Source organism: Amblyraja radiata, chromosome 26 (genome assembly GCF_010909765.2).
Source record: "Amblyraja radiata isolate CabotCenter1 chromosome 26, sAmbRad1.1.pri, whole genome shotgun sequence".
Taxonomy (NCBI): Eukaryota; Metazoa; Chordata; class Chondrichthyes; order Rajiformes; family Rajidae; genus Amblyraja; species Amblyraja radiata.
In genome coordinates, this window is record NC_045981.1 from 28547766 (window position 1) to 28565254 (window position 17489).

Here is a 17489-nt window from a genome sequence, read left to right on the forward strand (position 1 = left end):
ACAAATGGGTTTAATGCATGTAAATAGTTCAACATTTCCATGTTCAGAGTACTATTTTCAGCTTTTATTGCAGATTCCTAGCAGTTCCAGTGGATGAATTTATAGTATGGAATATGATTGTTTAGGATTCAGTTTGCGATCTATCCATTTTTCTGTATTTAAAGTGATATCAGGGCCAGCAAAGTAAGATCATTTTACACTTGAACCTGGTGATAATCAAAAATCACATTTATTTTTCATACCTCATTTTAATCTTCATGTTTATTATAAAGCTATTTGATAGGTAAACAATTTGGGGGTTTTTTGCAGTTGTACTTGCAGAATTCTATCTATCTATCTAATATATAAAACTGTGTGCCTGTCGCCTGCCGTCCGTCCGGCTGCCTTTCTGCCTTTTGATTCGTTCCCATCGTGTGATGTCACAATGCCCAATGCTCGCAGATGTCCAATCACAATGCCCAATGCTCGCAGATGTCCAATCGGAATGGATCCATTTACATGGACGGCTGCCGGCTGCATTTCTTCCTTTGATTCACTGCAACTCCGAAACCAGACGCAGAATCGCCGAGATGTTTTCCATTTCGGTAGAGATTTCACTTTTCTTTCTAAGTATCCGATCCTCATTACATTACATAATCAAATCCTCCCCCCCTCCCCCACCCCCGCAATATTTCAAAAATAAACTGGCTTCTCACCCATAGAAGCAGCACCAGCCCCTGGTGAACGTTCCATTGTGTGATGTCACAATGCCCAATGCTCACATATGTCCAATCGGAATGGATCCATTTACATATGCCTTTGCAGGAGCCCGAGCCAATGGTGAACGTTCCATCGTGTGATGTCACAATGCCCAATGCTCAAATACATTGTTGCCATAGAGGGAGTACAGAGAAGGTTCACCAGACTGATTCCTGGGATGTCAGGACTTTCATATGAATAAAGACTGGATAGACTCGGCTTGTACTCGCTAGATTTTAGAAGATTGGGGGGGGATCTTATAGAAACTCCTGATTACATTTCGTCGTGTTTATGTACACATTTTTAATCAAATCCTCCCCCCCACCCCCCCCCCCCCCCCCCCCCCACCAAATATATTTTTTTAATTTCACCCATAGAATCAGCCCCAGACTCGGTTTGTACTCGCACGATTTTAGAAGATTGAGGGGGTATCTTATAGAAACTTACAAAATTCTTAAGGGGTTGGACAGGCTAGATGCAGGAAGATTGTTCCAGATGTTGGGGAAGTCCAGAACAAGGGGTCACAGTTTAAGGATAAGGGGTAAATCTTTTACGACCGAGATGAGAAAAACATTTTTCACACAGAGAGTGGTGAATCTCTGGAATTCACTGGCACAGAAGGTAGTTGAGACCTGTTCATTGGCTGTATTTAAGAGGGAGTTAGATGTGGCCCCTGTGGCTAAAGGGATCAGGGGGTATGGAGAGAAGGCAGGTACATGATACTGAGTTGGATGATCAGCAATGATCATATTGAATGGTGGTGCAGGCTCGAAGGGACAAATAGCCTACTCCTGCACTTAATTTCTATGTTTCCCTCTCATCACCCCTCTCCCTTTCACACCCATCACTCTCTCCCCCACCCCCCTTCCCGCTCTACCCCACCCCCTTCCCTCTCTCCCCCCGCCCCCTTCCCCTACCCCTCTGTCCCTCTTCCACCAGTCCCTCTACCCCTCCCTCCCCACTCTTCCACTTCTCTCCCCTTACCCAACCCCTCTCCCTCCCTCACCCCTCTCTCTTCCCCTCCCTGTCCCACCCCTACCCCTCTGTCCCTCTTCCACCACTCCCCTGTCCCTCTTCCACCACTCCCGCTACCCCTCCCTCCCCACTCTTCCACTTCTCTCCTCCCCCTCTCCCTCTCCTCACCCCTCTTCCATCCCTCTCTCCCCCACCCCTTCCCTCTCTACCCCACCCCCTTCCCTCTCTCCCCGCCCCCTTCCCCTCTGTCCCTCTTCCACCACTCCCCCTACCCCTCCCTCTCCCACTTCTCTCCCCTTACCCCACCCCTCTCCCTCCTCCACCCCTGTCTTCCCCTACCCCTCTGTCCCTCTTCCACCACTCCCCCTGTCCCACCACTCCTGCTACCCCTCTCCCCCTCCCTCCCTACTCTTCCAACTCTTCCACTTCTCTCCCCCCCCACACTCTTTCCCCTCTCTCCCTCCACCCCTCTCCCCCTCCCATCCCACATTTTCCCACCCTCGACACTCTTCCCCCTCTCCCTCCTCATTCCCTTACCGTGCACAGTCTCTGTCTTTAAGAAGGAACTGCAGATGCTGGAAAATCGAAGGTAGACATAAAAAAAGCTGGATAAACTCAGCGGGTGCGGCAGCATCTATGGAGCGAATTGAATGGTCAACGTTTTTGGGCGAAACCCGGAAGAAGGGTTTCGGCAAAAAACGTTGCCCTTTTCCTTCGGTCCATAGATGCTGCTGCACCCGCTGAGTTTATCCAGCTTTTTTGTTGTTGTACCAGCCTCTCTCTCTCTCTCTCTCTCTGCCCTTTTCTCTTCTCTCGACTCATGCACGCCCACTCCAACCCCCCCCCCCCCCCCCCCCCCCCTCACCTCTCTCCCCCATCCTCTTCCCCTCCCCCTCTCCACCCTCCTCCTCCCCTTCCTCACAAAATATTTTTTGTGGGGGCGGGTCCTCAGTGTGTGTGACTGTTTGTGGAAGCAGCTCTCCATTCAAGAAGACGCTCATCTGTTTGTGGAGGCGCGTGCTTAGTATGTGACCAAAGATCTTATAGCGGAGCTCTCCGCTACAAGATCTTTGTGTGTGACGACACACGCTCCCCCCCTCCCCCTTTGGTGCAGGAGGCGCGCGCAGCATCTGAACGCTCAGCGATTATTCGAATTCTTTACTAACCGTCATTCTGACTTTGCTTGTGAAGAGAAAAGTCCTGAATTGCATTTGTCTGATGCAGGAAGATTGTTCCCGATGTTGGGGAAGTCCAGGACAAGCGGGTCACAGTTTAAGGATAAAGGGGAAATCCTTTAGTACTGAGATGAGGAAAACATTTTTCACACAAATAGTGGTGAGTCTCTTGATCTCTCTGCCGCAGAAGGTAGTTGAGGCCAGTTCATTGCTTATATTTAAGAGGGAGTTAGATGTGGCCCTTGAGACTAAAGGGATCAGGGGGTATGGAGAGAAGGCAGGTATAGGATACTGAGTTGGATGATCAGCCATGATCATATTGAATGGTGGTGCAGGCTCGAAGGGCCGAATGGCCTACTCCTGCATTTAATTTCTATGTTTCCCTCTGCTCACCCCTCTCCCTCTCCCACCCATCCCTCTCTCCCCCACCCCCCTTCCCTCTCTACCACCACCCCCTTCCCCCTACCCCTCTGTCCCTCTTTCACCACTCCTCCTACCCCTCCCTCCCCACTCATCCACTTCTATCCCCTTACCCCACGCCTCTCCCATCCCCACCCCTCTCTCTTCCCCTCTCTCCCCCACCCCTTCCCCTACCCCTCTGTCCCTCTTCCACCACTCCCCCGTCTCTCTTCCACCACTCCCGCTACCCCTCTACCCCTCCCTCCCTCCCCACTCTACCACTTCTCTCCCCCTTCTCTCCTCACCCCTCTCCCATCCCTCTCTCCCCCACCGCCTTCCCTCTCCCCCCCACCCCCTTCCCCCTATCCCTCTTCCATCACTCCCCCCTACCCCTCTCCTCCTCCCTCCCCACTCTTCCACTTCTCTCCCCCTTCCCCTCCACTCTCCCTTCCCACTCTTTCCCCTCTCTCCCCCACCCCTCTCCCCCTCCCTCCCTCCTCCCCATCTTCCCCATCCCCCCTCCCCCACATCTCTCTCCCCATCTCTCACCCCCTACCCCGCTCTCCTTTCCCTCCCAAATCTATCCCGTTTCCTCCTCCTCCTCTCCCCTCTCTCCCCTCTTCTCACCCCCCCCCCCCCCCCCCCCCCCGCAAACGCCGTTGGGGAAACAGACCCAACGGGTCTGCACTTGGTCTAGTTAATACATAAAACTGTGTGCCTGCAGTCCGGCTGCCTTTCTGCCTTTTGATTCGTTTCCATCGTGTGATGTCACAATGCCCAATGCTCGCAGATGTCCAATCACAATGCCAAATGCTCGCAGATGTCCAATCGGAATGGATCCATTTACATGTACGGCTTCCGACTGCATTTCTTCCTTTGATTCACTGCAACTCCGAAACCAGACGCAGAATCGCCGACATCTTTTCCATTTCGGTAGAGATTTCACTTTTCTTTCTAAGTATCGGCTCCTCATTACATTTCGTCGTGTTTAAGTACACGTTTTTAATCAAATCCTTACCCCCCCCCCCCCCCCCATTATTTCAAAACTAAACTGGCTTCTCACCCACAGAAGCTTCACCAGCCCCTGCTGAACGTTCCATCGTGTGATGTCACAATGCCCAATGTTCACATATGTCCAATCGGAATGGATTCATTTACATATGCCTATGCAGGAGCCCCAGCACCTGGTGAACGTTCCATCGTGTGATGTCACAATGCCCAATGCTCAAAGACATCGTTGCCATAGTGGCAGTACAGAGAAGGTTCACCAGACTGATTCCTGGGATCTGATCCTGAATCTATAGAACATTGGAAAATGATCACCAATGGGATGATTTAATAGGAACCTGAGGGGTCACTTTTGACACAAAGGGTGGTGGATGTATGGAACGAGCTGTCGGTGGAGGTAGTTGAGGCTGGTACTATCACAACATTTAAGAAGCATTTAGACAGGTACATGGATAGGAAATGTTTAGAAGGATATGGGCCAAACACAGGCAGGTGGAACTAGTATAGATGGGACATGTTGGGAACATTCTTTTGTTTGTTTATCATGTTATCTATTAAATACTGTGCTTACAAACCAGTTGTGCTGCTACAAGTAAGAATATCACTGTTCTGATTTGGTATGACAATTAAGCACTATTGACCTGAACTGACCCCATGATTTCTCTGTCCACAGGTGCTGAGCATTTTTACAGTATCCTGATTTTTATAAAAATTGTTGGAACTCAACAGGAAGCTGTCCTGATTGGAGTTGATTCCAAATATGAGCTTTGAATATTGGTGGGTTCAGTTTTGGAACATTTTGGTAAAAGAGTTGCCACTAACAGAGTGAGCCAAGCAGCCACTTTGTAAGCTTTAGCCTCTGTAAGGGAAAATGTGACATTTACCACTATTGTATTGGCAAGATTACTTTGTAAACTATTCACGTGCTCGGACTGATTATATATCATAAGTTCATTTTGATTATGTCAAGGACTGCTCCAGGCATTTCCGCTTTACAAATGGCATTGCTCAGTAAGGTCTCTCCAATGTACAGTAATCTCTAGAGAGTTGCTCATGTAGTAGCATTAGCATATAGATACACGTACATACAAGGAAAGGCGTGAACAATAGAAACTGCAATGGTCTAAATCCATGAATGAGAGGCTGGTATCCTGCAGTTACTGTTATGAATCTCACAAGGTTTAACTTACCTTTTGAAGAAATTTTATTGATCACTTGCTGTAAGACATTTGTGGAAACACATTGGAAGATCTTGACAAGGTTTCACCACCAGGCTAGAAATTGTCTGAACTCAAAAAAGTGTGATGCTAATTCACAAGGTTGAACATCTTGTGGGGGTCATCAGATGAATTAGAATTCCTGGTGGGTGGCATTTGGTTGGGAGCCTACCTTCATCTACAGGAGGAATAGCGCTAGGATAGGGAGGAGTGGACTCCTTCGCCTCTTGTTTGTTTCCACTTCCAATCTTCTACCAGAGAGCCCATGTCATGCGTCATCCAGCAATGGGCTGCTGTACAATACCTTCCCAGCTCCGCACATTCATTGAGAGTGTGGATGTGAGGCTCACATCTCTTGCCCACAGACATTCCTTTTGACCTCTGAATGCTCGACTTAGGTTGCCCATGTCAGACTCAGACAAGGTTGAATTATGGTCATCTGCAGTGAAAGTCCTAAACTAGATCTATAAGTCCAATCAAATGAATGCTGCATACTCAGAGCCAGAACTTCAATTACATCACCAAAATAGTAAGATTAAACGAGAACTTACCAGTTTGAAGTTTGATCTGTATTTTATGAGGAGTTACGATGAGGGTATTACGTGAAGAACCCGCTCAGCGCGCAGGCGCGGCATACTTCCAAGCAGCGGTGTGGAATCACAGATAGACACAGTTATTTTGAAGTAAAGATAAGGAGACATCAATTTATTAGTTTGATCCATATAATGAGGGTGGGAGCGGAGGGCACGTAATACCCTCATCGTAACTCCTCGTAAAATACAGGTCAAACTTCAAACTGGTAAGTTCTCGTTTAATCTTACTATTTTACTTCGGAGTCACGTGAGTGACTACGTGAAGATTTCAAAGCTCTGTGATTTCAAACCGTGTAACAGTTTCATTTCACTCACTGCCGAAGTTCTTGAGGGAGGAAGTGTTATCGTAATGAACCAATGAGTCTATTTGTAGAAAAACACAATGGTATTTTTTAAACAATAACAACAAAGAATTAAGTTGCTCCCCTGGGCTTAAATTAAATATTTGCAGTTCGTAAATCTTTACTGCAAATAAACCAGGTTTTGCCAACGGCAACAGGATTTTCATACGAAGAAAGACTGGATAGACTCACCTTGTACTCGCTAGATTTTAGAAGATTGAGGGGGTATCTTATAGAAACGTCTAAAATTCTTAAGGGGTTGGACAGGCTAGATGCAGGAAGATTGTTCCGGATGTTGGGGAAGACCAGAACAAGGGGTCACAGTTTAAGGATAAGGGGGAAATCCTTTAGGACAGAGATGAGAAAAACATTTTTCACACAGAGAGTGGTGTATCTCTGGAATTCTCTGCCACAGAAGGTATTTGAGGTCAGTTCATTGGCTATATTTAAGAGGAAGTTAGATGTGGCCCTTGTGGCTAAAGGGATCAGGGGGTAAGGAGAGAAGGCAGGTACAGGATACTGAGTTGGATGATCAGCCATGATCATATTGAATGGTGGTGCAGGCTAGAAGGACCGAATGGCCTACTCCTGCACTTAATTTCAATGTTTCCCTCTCCTCACCCCTCTCCCTCTCCCACCCATCCCTCTCTCCCCCACCCCCCTTCCCTCTCTACCACCACCCCCTTACCCCTCCCCTCTGTCCCTCTTCCACCACTCCCCCGTCCCTCTTCTACCACTCCCGCTACCCCTCTACCCATCCATCCCTCCCCACTCTTCCACTTCTCTCCCACTCTCTCCTCACCCCTCTCCCATCCCTCTCTCCCCCACCCCCCTTCCCTCTCTACCCCACCCCCTTCCCTCTCTCCCCCTTCCCCCTATCCCTCTGTCCCTCTTCCATCACTCCCGCTACCCCTCTCCTCCTCCCTCCCCACTCTGCCACTTCTCTCCCCTTCCCCTCCACTCTCCCTCCCCACTCTTTCCCCTCTGTCCCCCCACCCCTCTCCCCATCCCTCCCTCCCCATCCCCCCTCCCCCACATCTCTCTCCCCATCTCTCAACCCCTACCCTGCTCTCCTTTCCCTCCCAAATCTATCCCGTTTCCTCCTCCTCCTCTCCCCTCCCCCCCCCCTTCTCACCCCCCCCCCCCCCCCCACAAACGCCGTTGGGGAAACAGACCCAACGGGTCTGCACTTGGACTAGTAAATATATAAAACTGTGTGCCTGCAGTCCGGCTGCCTTTCTGCCTTTTGATTCGTTTCCATCGTGTGATGTCACAATGTCCAATGCTCGCAGATGTCCAATCACAATGCCCAATGCTCGCAGATGTCCAATCGGAATGGATCCATTTACATGTACGGCTTCCGACTGCATTTCTTCCTTTGATTCACTGCAACTCCGAAACCAGACGCAGAATCGCCGACATCTTTTCCATTTCGGCAGAGATTTCACTTTTCTTTCTAAGTATCCGCTCCTCATTACATTTCGTCGTGTTTAAGTACACGTTTTTAATCAAATCCTTCACCCCCCCCCAATATTTCAAAAATAAACTGGCTTCTCACCCATTGAAGCAGCACCAGCCCCTGGTGAACGTTCCATCGTGTGATGTCACAATGCCCGATGCTCACAGATGTCCAATCGGAATGGATTCATTTACATATGCCTTTGCAGGAGCCCCAGCCCATGGTGAACGTTCCATTGTGTGATGTCACAATGCCCAAAGTTCACATCTGTCCAATCGGAACTTAAGAAGGAGTTAGATGTGGCCCTTGTGGTTAAAGTGATCAGGGGATATGGAGAGAAGGCAGGTATAGGATACTGAGTTGGGTGATCAGCCATGATCATATTGAATGGTGGTGCAGGCTCAAAGGGCCGAATGGCCAACTCCTGCACTTAATTTCTATGTTTCCCTCTCATCACCCCTCTCCCTCTCCTACCCATTCCTCTCTCCCCCACCCCCCTTACCTCTCTACCCCACCCCCCTTCCCTCTCTACCCCACCCCCTTCCCTCTCTACCCCACCCCCTTCCCTCTCTCCCCCCACCCCCTTCCCTCTCTCCCCCCACCCCCTTCCCCTACTCCTCTGTCCCTCTTCCACCACTCCCCCTACCCCTCCCTCCCCACTCTTCCACTTCTCTCCCCCTTCTCTCCTCCCCCCTCCCTATCCTCACGCCTCTCCCCCACCCCCATTCCCTCTCTCCTCCCCCGCCCCCTTCCCCCTATCCCTCTGTCCGTCTTCCATCACTCCCCCTACCCCTCTCCTCCTCCCTCCCCACTCTTCCACTTCTCTCCCCCCACCCCCTCCACTCTCCCTCCCCACTCTTTCCCCTCTCTCCCCCCCACCCCTCTCCCCCTCCCTCCCTCTTCCCCTCCCTCCCCATCCCCCCCTCCCCCACATCTCTCTCCCCATCCCCCTCTCTCACCCCCTACCCCGCTCTCCTTTCTCTCCCAAATCTGTCCCGTTTCCTCCTCCTCCTCTCCCCTCCCTCCCCTCTTCTCACCCCCCCCCCCCCCCCCCCACCTGTGTGTTTGGGGGGTGGTTAATGTGAGTGTGATGCCGCAGTCTCCCCCCCCCCCCCCAATATTTCATAAAATACTGGCTTCTCACCCATAGAAGCAGCCCCAGCCCCTGGTGAACGTTCCATCGTGTGATGTCACAATGCCCAATGCTCAAAGACATTCTTGCCATAGAGGGAGTACAGAGAAGGCTCACCAGACTGATTCCTGGGATGTCAGGACTTTCATATGAATAAAGACTGGATAGACTCAGCTTGTACTCGCTAGATTTTAGAAGATTGAGGGGGTATCTTATAGACTTACAAAATTCTTAAGGGGTTGGACAGGCTAGATGCAGGAAGATTGTTCCAGATGTTGGGGAAGTCCAGAACAAGGGGTCACAGTTTAAGGATAAGGGGTAAATCTTTTAGGCCTGAGATGAGAAAAACATTTTTCACACAGAGAGTGGCGAATCTCTGGAATTCACTGGCACAGAAGGTAGTTGAGGCCAGTTCATTGGCTATATTTAAGAGGGAGTTAGATCTGGCCCTTGTGGCTAAAGGGATCAGGGAGTATGGAGAGAAGGCAGGTACAGGATACTGAGTTGGATGATCAGCCATGATCATATTGAATGGTGGTGCAAGCTCGTAGGGATGAATGGCCTACTCCTGCACTTAATTCCTATGTTCCCCTCTCATCACCCCTCTCCCTCTCCCACCCATCCCTCTCTCCCCCACCCCCCTTCCATCTCTACCCCACCCCCTTCCCTTTCTCCCCCCCGCCCCCTTCCCCCATACCGCTCTGTCCCTCTTCCACCACTCCCCCTACCCCTCCCTCCCCACTCTTCCACTTATCTCCCCTTACCCCACCCCTCTTCCTCCACCACCCCTCTCTCTTCCCTTCCCTTCCCCTCTCTCCCCCACCCCTTCCTCTACCCCTCTATTCCTCTTCCACCACTCCCCTGTCCCTCTTCCACCACTCCCTCTACCCCTCCCTCCCCACTCCTCTCTCCCTCTCCCTCTCCTCATCCCCCCCCCCACCCCTTCCCTCTCTCCCCCACCCCCTTCCCTCTCTCCCCCCGCCCCCTTCCCCCTACCCCTCTGTCCCTCTTCCATCACTCCATCTACCCCTCTCCTCCTCCCTCCCCACTCTTCCTCTTCTCTCCCCCCTTCACCCTCCTCTCTCTCCACTCCTTCACCTCTCTCACCCCACCCCTCCATCCTCCCCTCCCTCCCCATCCCCCCCTCCCCCACGTCTCTCTCCCCATCCCCCTCTCTCACCTCCTACCCCGCTCTCCTTTCCCTCCCAAATCTGTCCCGTTTCCTCCTCCTCCTCTCCCCTCCCTCCCCTCTTCTCACCTCCCCTCCCCCCACCTGTGTGTTTGGGGGGTGGTTAATGTGAGTGTGATGCCGCAGCCCCCCCCCCCCCCCCGCAAACGGCGTTAGGGAAACAGACCCAACAGGTCTGCACTTGGTCTAGTTATTATATAAAAGTCTGTGGCTGTCGCCTGCCGTCCGTCCGTCCGGCTGCCGGCTGCCTTTCTTCCTTTTGATTCGTTCCATCGTGTGATGTCACAATGCCCAATGTTCACATATGTCCAATCGGAATGGATCCATTTACATATGCCTTTGCAGGAGCCCCAGCCCCTGGTGAACGTTCCATTGTGTGATGTCACAATGCCCAAAGACATTCTTGCTATAGAGGGAGTACAGTAGGGTAGGGGGCGCTGCACTGGCAGCGCCTGTCGGCAGCGTGTCCGTCTTTTTTTTCAACTTTTTTTATTTTTTTAGTGTGTTTAAAAGTCAGTTTTGAATGTTTCTTTGTGTGTTAAGTGTGGGGGGTGGTGAGGGGGAAACCGCTTCGGCCGCCTCTTCCATGGAGAGGCGACTTTTTCAGGCCGCCTCCCCCGTGGCCTAACATCAAGGATCGGCGCCGACTTTCCCGGAGACGCGCCCGGAGCTTCAGCGGCGGGCGCAGCGTGGACTCTCGGCGCGGAGCGGGTGAGACCTCGCTGGAGGGGAGCGCTCCGTTATGCTGGCCCGCGGCAGCCGGCAGCCTGAAGCAGCGGTCTGCAGAACTCCAGCTGGTGCGGCGTCTACAGCCCGGGATCTCACGTTGGGGACCCGGGTGGAAGAAGCTTCCACCGCCGGCCCGCGGCCATCTTCTACCGCGGGCGTGGTATGGACTTAACATCACCCCAGGAGGGGAGCTTCGACCGCCGGCCCTGCAGACTGTGGTGCTTCCGGCTGCGGCACGGCAGGTACTTTAAAACTTTGACCGCCGGCCTGCGGCCTACACCAGCCTGAAGCCGCGGTCTCTGGTTGGGAAGAGCCGATCCTGGACTCACCTTGACTTTGACTTTGTCCCTTACCATCTGGACGCCCGCAGCAACGGCTGTGGAGGGTGGTGGTCCCGACCACGGGGGAAAATGGAGGAGGACTGGCCAAGCTCTGTGCCTTCCACCACAGTGATGAATGCTGTGGTGGATGTTTGTGTAAAATTTTAATGTGGTTGTGTTCTTTATTATTGTACCGCTGCTGGCAACCCAAATACCACCGACCTTGGTTGTGTGGCAATTAAATTATTTCTATTTCTATTTCTACAGAGAAGGTTCACCAGACTGATTCCTGAGATGTCAGGACTTTCATATGAAGAAAGACAGGATAGACTCGGCTTGTACTCGCTAGATTTTAGAAGATTGAGGGGGGATCTTATAGAAACCGATGTTGGGGAAGTCCAGAACAAGGGGGTCACAATTTAAGGATAAGTGGGAAATCTTCTAGGACCGAGATGAGAAAAACATTTTACACACAGAGAGTGGTGAATCTCTGGAATTCACTGCCACAGAAGGTAGTTGAGGCCTGTTCATTGGCTATATTTAAGAGGGAGTTAGATGTGGCCCTTGTGGCTAAAGGAATCAGGGGGTGTGGAGAGAAGGCAGGTACAGGATACTGAGTTGGATGATCAGCCATGATCATATTGACTGGAGGTGCAGGCTCGAAGGGCCGAATGGCCTACTCCTGCACCTGATTTCTATGTTTCTAAGTTTCCCTCTTCTCACCCCTCTCCCTCTCCCACCCATCCCTCTCTCCCCCACCCCCCTTCACTCTCTACCCTATCCCCTTCCCTCTCTGCCCCCGCCCCCTTCCCCCTACCCCTCTGTCCCTCTTCCACCACTCCCCCTACCCCTCCCTCCCCACTCGACCACTTCTCTCCCTCACACCACCCCTTTCCCTCCCCCAACCCTCTCTCTCCCCCCTCCCTCCCCTCTCCACCCCCACCCCTACCCCTCTGACCCTCCCCTCTTCCACCTCTCCCCCCTCCCACTATCCCTCCCCACTTTTTCCGCCCTCTCCCCCCACCTCTCTCCCCCTCCATCCACACTCTTACCCCTCCCTCCTCCTCTCCGTCCCCATCCCTCCCCCCCGCATCTCTCTCCCCTCCCCATCCCTCTCCTCCCTCTCTTCCACTTCACTTCTCTCCCCCTTCCCCCTCCACTCTCCCTCCCCACTCTTTCCCCTCTCTCCACCCACCCCTCTCCCCTTCCCTCCTTCCTCCCCTCCCTCCCATCCCCCCCCTCACCCACATCTCTCTCCCCATCCCCCTCTCTCACCCCCTACCCCGCTCTCCTTTCCCTCCCAAATCTGTCCCGTTTCCTCCTCCTCCTCTCCCCTCCCTCCCCTCTTCTCACCCCCCCTCCCCCCACCTGTTTGTTTGGGGGGTGGTTAATGTGAGTGTGATGCCGCCGCCCCCCCCCCCCCCCCCCCCCCGCAAATGCCGTTGGGGAAACAGACCCAACGGGTCTGCACTTGGTCTAGTGTCATTTAAAAGTTGAACAGTGTTTAAACAGCAGGTATCGCAAAATTAAAAATATTCCAGGGATAATAACAAAATTGACTTTTTTCAAAATAGGTCATCGCAAAAGTTAAATAATATGCAAGATAGGTTTTTATTAAAGTATGGAGTGCTAAAAGAAGGTTCATATCAAAGATGGATTCAAGTAAGTACAGGGAATGGGGAAAGTGTGTAGTGTTTGCTGAACTGATGGAACTACACCAGAGTATGTTGCATTTGTGCATCTATGGAACAAGAGCATGTTGCAAACAACTAAACCTGATATTCAGATCTACAATGTGGAGCATTCATTATCTCGAACAATTAATTCAGCTGTATGTATTTGTATTGCATGTTGTTAAATAAATGTAAATAAAATAACAGCACTCAAATGTTGCACAATACATTTTTATTGACCACCTGAGTACCAGTGTCACAGAACAAGGTACAAGGTGCTGCCAGTGTTAGTGAAAACAAACCACTCTCCCTATTCTGTCTGAAGCATGCTAATCTGAAAGCTACTCACTCTACAGATTTTTCCAAGAGTTTGTGAGTGGGAGAAATAGGCCATCGATTGTGAAGAGAAAACTGCTCCCCTTCTTGTTATAACTTACTGTTGCATTGCATTGCTGACATGGATGCCGCTCGATTATACTCATGCAGAGTAGGAACAGTGCCTTAGGGCCACCATGTCAATTGCAACAGGTAGACCCACCTCCACTCCTCCCATTTATCCATGCCGTGCCTTTCTATGCCTTGATGGTTCACCTACTTGTCTGATATTTCACTGTTGTGAGAATACCTTTTACCAACTTGGGCAGTGTGTTTTACATGCCAGCCATCCTCTGGATCCCTCTTTTACCCCCTCACCCTAAACCTTTCAACTTTTTCGACACTCCTGCTATGGGGAATATTTCAAACAATCTGTAAATAGGCCTTTCACTAATTAGTATGCCTCTAAATATCTAAACTCTGTCTACCTTCTAAATATCTATACTCTGCTTCCTGCACGCCAAAGAAAATTACTCCAACCTATCCAGATCTCACATCTGAGATCTCCCAGCACAGACTTCCATCCGGTAAAATAAAAACAGAAAAACGCTGCAAGCACCCAATAGGCATTCTATGTGAATCTCCACAGCACCCTCTTGAGACCAATCACATTCATTTCATTTAGCAGCCAGAACTACATACACTACACAGAGAGGCCCAGGACCGTTGGAGACAGTGGAGGAGGGTCAGGGCGGTGAGTACTTAAATCGGGCGCGGGGCTTGTTTTCACAGAGGCCCGGGACCGTTGGAGACAGTGGAGGAGGGTCGGGGCTTTTACCAAAGTCTGTAACGTTCCACACTCCACAGGGAGGGTTTCTGGTGGAAGCCGCTGATTGGTGGAAGCAGACTAGAGGAAGCAGCTGATTGGGTGCAACCTCAGGTACAGTTTAAAGGGCAAGAGGGAGCAGCTGTTTGTGTCAGATACCTGCTGATTTCTCCCAGCAGTTTCTATTGTATTATACTGGTATCGGATCCAGGGTAAGGCGAGAGAATGACAGTCAGAGCAGTGTACTGTTCTGGATGTCAGATGTGGGAGGTCATGGTGTCGGATGGCCCTCCAGACGTCCACATCTGCGCCAGGTGCAGAGAGATGGGGCTCCTAAGGGACCGTATTAGGTTCCTGGAGCAGCAGCTCGATGACCTCTGTCTGGTCAGGGAGAGTGACGAGGTCATAGAGGGGAGTTATAGGGAGGTGGTCACTCCAAAACCACGGGAGAGAGACATGTGGGTCACGCTAAGGAAGGGCAAGGGGCAGAGGCAGGAACGAGTGAGTACTCCAATGTCGGTACACCTTGCAAATAAGTACTCCTGTTTGAGTACGGATGGGGGTGACAGCCTACCCGGGGGTAGCAACAGCGGACGGGCCTCCAGCACAGAGACCGGCCCTGTTGCTCCGAAAGGTAGGGAAAAAAAGAAGAGGGCAATAGTAATTGGGGACTCTATTGTTAGGGGGTCGGATAGGCGTTTCTGTGGACGCAGTCGGGAGACCAGGATGGTGGTCTGCCTCCCTGGTGCCAAGGTCTCGGACGTGTCTCAACGCATCCAAGATATCCTGAAATCAGAGGGAGAGGAGCCTGAGGTCGTGGTACATATTGGTACAAATGACATAGGTAAAAAAAGTGAAGAGGTCTTGAAGGGAGGATTTAGGGTGTTGGGAGGAGAGTTAAGGAAAAGGACCAAAAAGGTAACAATCTCAGGATTACTGCCTGTACCACGCGACAGTGAGAGTAGGAATGGAGCGAGGTGGAGGATAAATGCGTGGCCGAAAGACTGGTGCAGAGGGCAGGGATTCAAGTTTCTGGATCATTGGGACTTGTTTTGGGGAAGGTGGGACCTGTACAGAAAGGATGGGTTGCACTTGAACCCGAGGGGGACCAACATCCTGGCGGGGAAATTTGCAAAGGTCACTGGGGAGACTTTAAACTAGAATGGTTGGGGCGAGGGACTCAAATAGAGAAAGCTAGTAGACAGAATGGGAGGCAGGAAGCAGAAAAGGGAAGCACTCGGACACAAGAGGAGAAAGAAAAAAAAGGAAATAAACAGAGAAGAAGAGACGGGGGGTTTCTTAAATGTGCATATTTTAATGCTAGGAGCATTGTAAGAAAGGTGGATGAGCTTAGAGTCTGGATAGACACCTGGAAGTATGATGTTGTGGCGATCAGTGAAACATGGTTGCAGGAGGGCTGTGATTGGAAACTAAATATTCCAGGATTTCGTTGCTTCAGGTGTGATAGAATTGGAGGGGCAAGAGGTGGTGGTGTTGCATTGCTAGTCAGGGAAGATATTACAGCAGTGCTTTGGCAGGATAGATTGGAGGGCTCATCTAGGGAGGCTATTTGGGTGGAACTGAGAAGTGGGAAAGGTGTAGCAACACTTATAGGGGTGTATTATAGACCGCCAAATGGGGAACGAGAATTGGAAGAGCAAATATGTAAGGAGATAGCAGATATTAGTAGTAAGCACAAGGTAGTGATTGTGGGAGATTTCAACTTTCCACACATAGACTGGGAAACACATTCTGTAAATGGGCTGGATGGTTTGGAGTTTGTAAAATGTGTGCAGGATAGTTTTTTGCAGCAATACATAGAGGTACCTACTAGAGGAGGGGCAGTGCTGGACCTCCTGTTAGGAAATGAGACGGGACAGGTGGCGGAGGTATGCGTTGGGGAGCACTTCGGGTCCAGTGATCACAATACCATTAGTTTCAATATAATTATGGAGAAGGTCAGAACTGGACCTAGGGTTGAGATTTTTGATTGGAGAAAGGCTAACTTTGATGAGATGCGAGATGATTTAAAAGGAGTGGACTGGGACATTTTGTTTTATGGGAAAGATGTAGAAGAGAAATGGTGGACATTTAAAGGGGAAATTTTAAGAATACAGAATCTTTATGTCCCTGTTCGGTTGAAAAGAAACAGTAAAAATTGGAAAGAGCCCTGGTTTTCAAGGGAAATTGGACATCTTGTTCGGAAAAAGAGGGAGATCTACAATAATTATAGGCAGCATGAAGTAAATGAGGTGCTTGTGGAGTATAAGGAATGTAAAAAGAATCTTAAGAAAGAAATTAGAAAAGCTAAAAGAAGATATGAGGTTGCTTTGGCAAGTAAGGTGAAAGTAAATCCAAAGGGTTTCTACAGCTATATCAATAGCAAAAGGATAACGAGGGATAAAATTGGTCCATTGGAGAAACAGAGTGGGCAGCTATCTGCAGAGCCAAAAGAGATGGGGGAGATATTGAACAATTTCTTTTCTTCGGTATTCACCAAGGAGAAGGATATTGAATTATGTGAGGTAAGGGAAACGAGTAGAGTAGTTATGGATACTATGAGTTTCAAAGTAAAAGAAGTACTGACACTTTTGAAAAATATAAAAGTGGATAAGTCTCCAGGTCCTGACAGGATATTCCCTAGGACATTGAGGGAAGTTAGTGTAGAAATAGCCGGGGCTATGACAGAAATATTTCAAATGTCATTAGAAACGGGAATAGTCCCCGAGGATTGGCGTACTGCGCATGTTGTTCCATTGTTTAAAAAGGGTTCTAAGAGTAAACCTAGCAATTATAGACCTGTTAGTTTGACTTCAGTGGTGGGCAAATTAATGGAAAAGACACTTAAAGATAATATATATAAGCATCTGGATAAACAGGGTCTGATTAGGAACAGTCAACATGGATTTGTGCCTGGAAGGTCATGTTTGACTAATCTTCTTGAATTTTTTGAAGAGGTTACTAGGGAAATTGACGAGGGTAAAGCAGTGGATGTTGTCTATATGGACTTTAGTAAGGCCTTTGACAAGGTTCCTCATGGAAGGTTGGTTAAGAAGGTTAAACTGTTGGGTATAAATGCAGGAATAGCAAGATGGATTCAGCAGTGGCTGAATGGGAGAAGCCAGAGGGTAATGGTGGATGGCTGTTTGTCGGGTTGGAGGCAGGTGACTAGTGGGGTGCCTCAGGGATCTGTGTTGGGTCCTTTGTTGTTTGTCATGTACATTAATGATCTGGATGAAGGTGTGGTAAATTGGATTAGTAAGTATGCAGATGATACCAAGATAGGGGGTGTTGTGGATAATGAAGAGGATTTCCAAAGTCTAGAGTGATTTAGGCCATTTGGAAAAATGGGCTGAAAGATGGCAGATGGAGTTTAATGCTGATAAATGTGAGGTGTTAC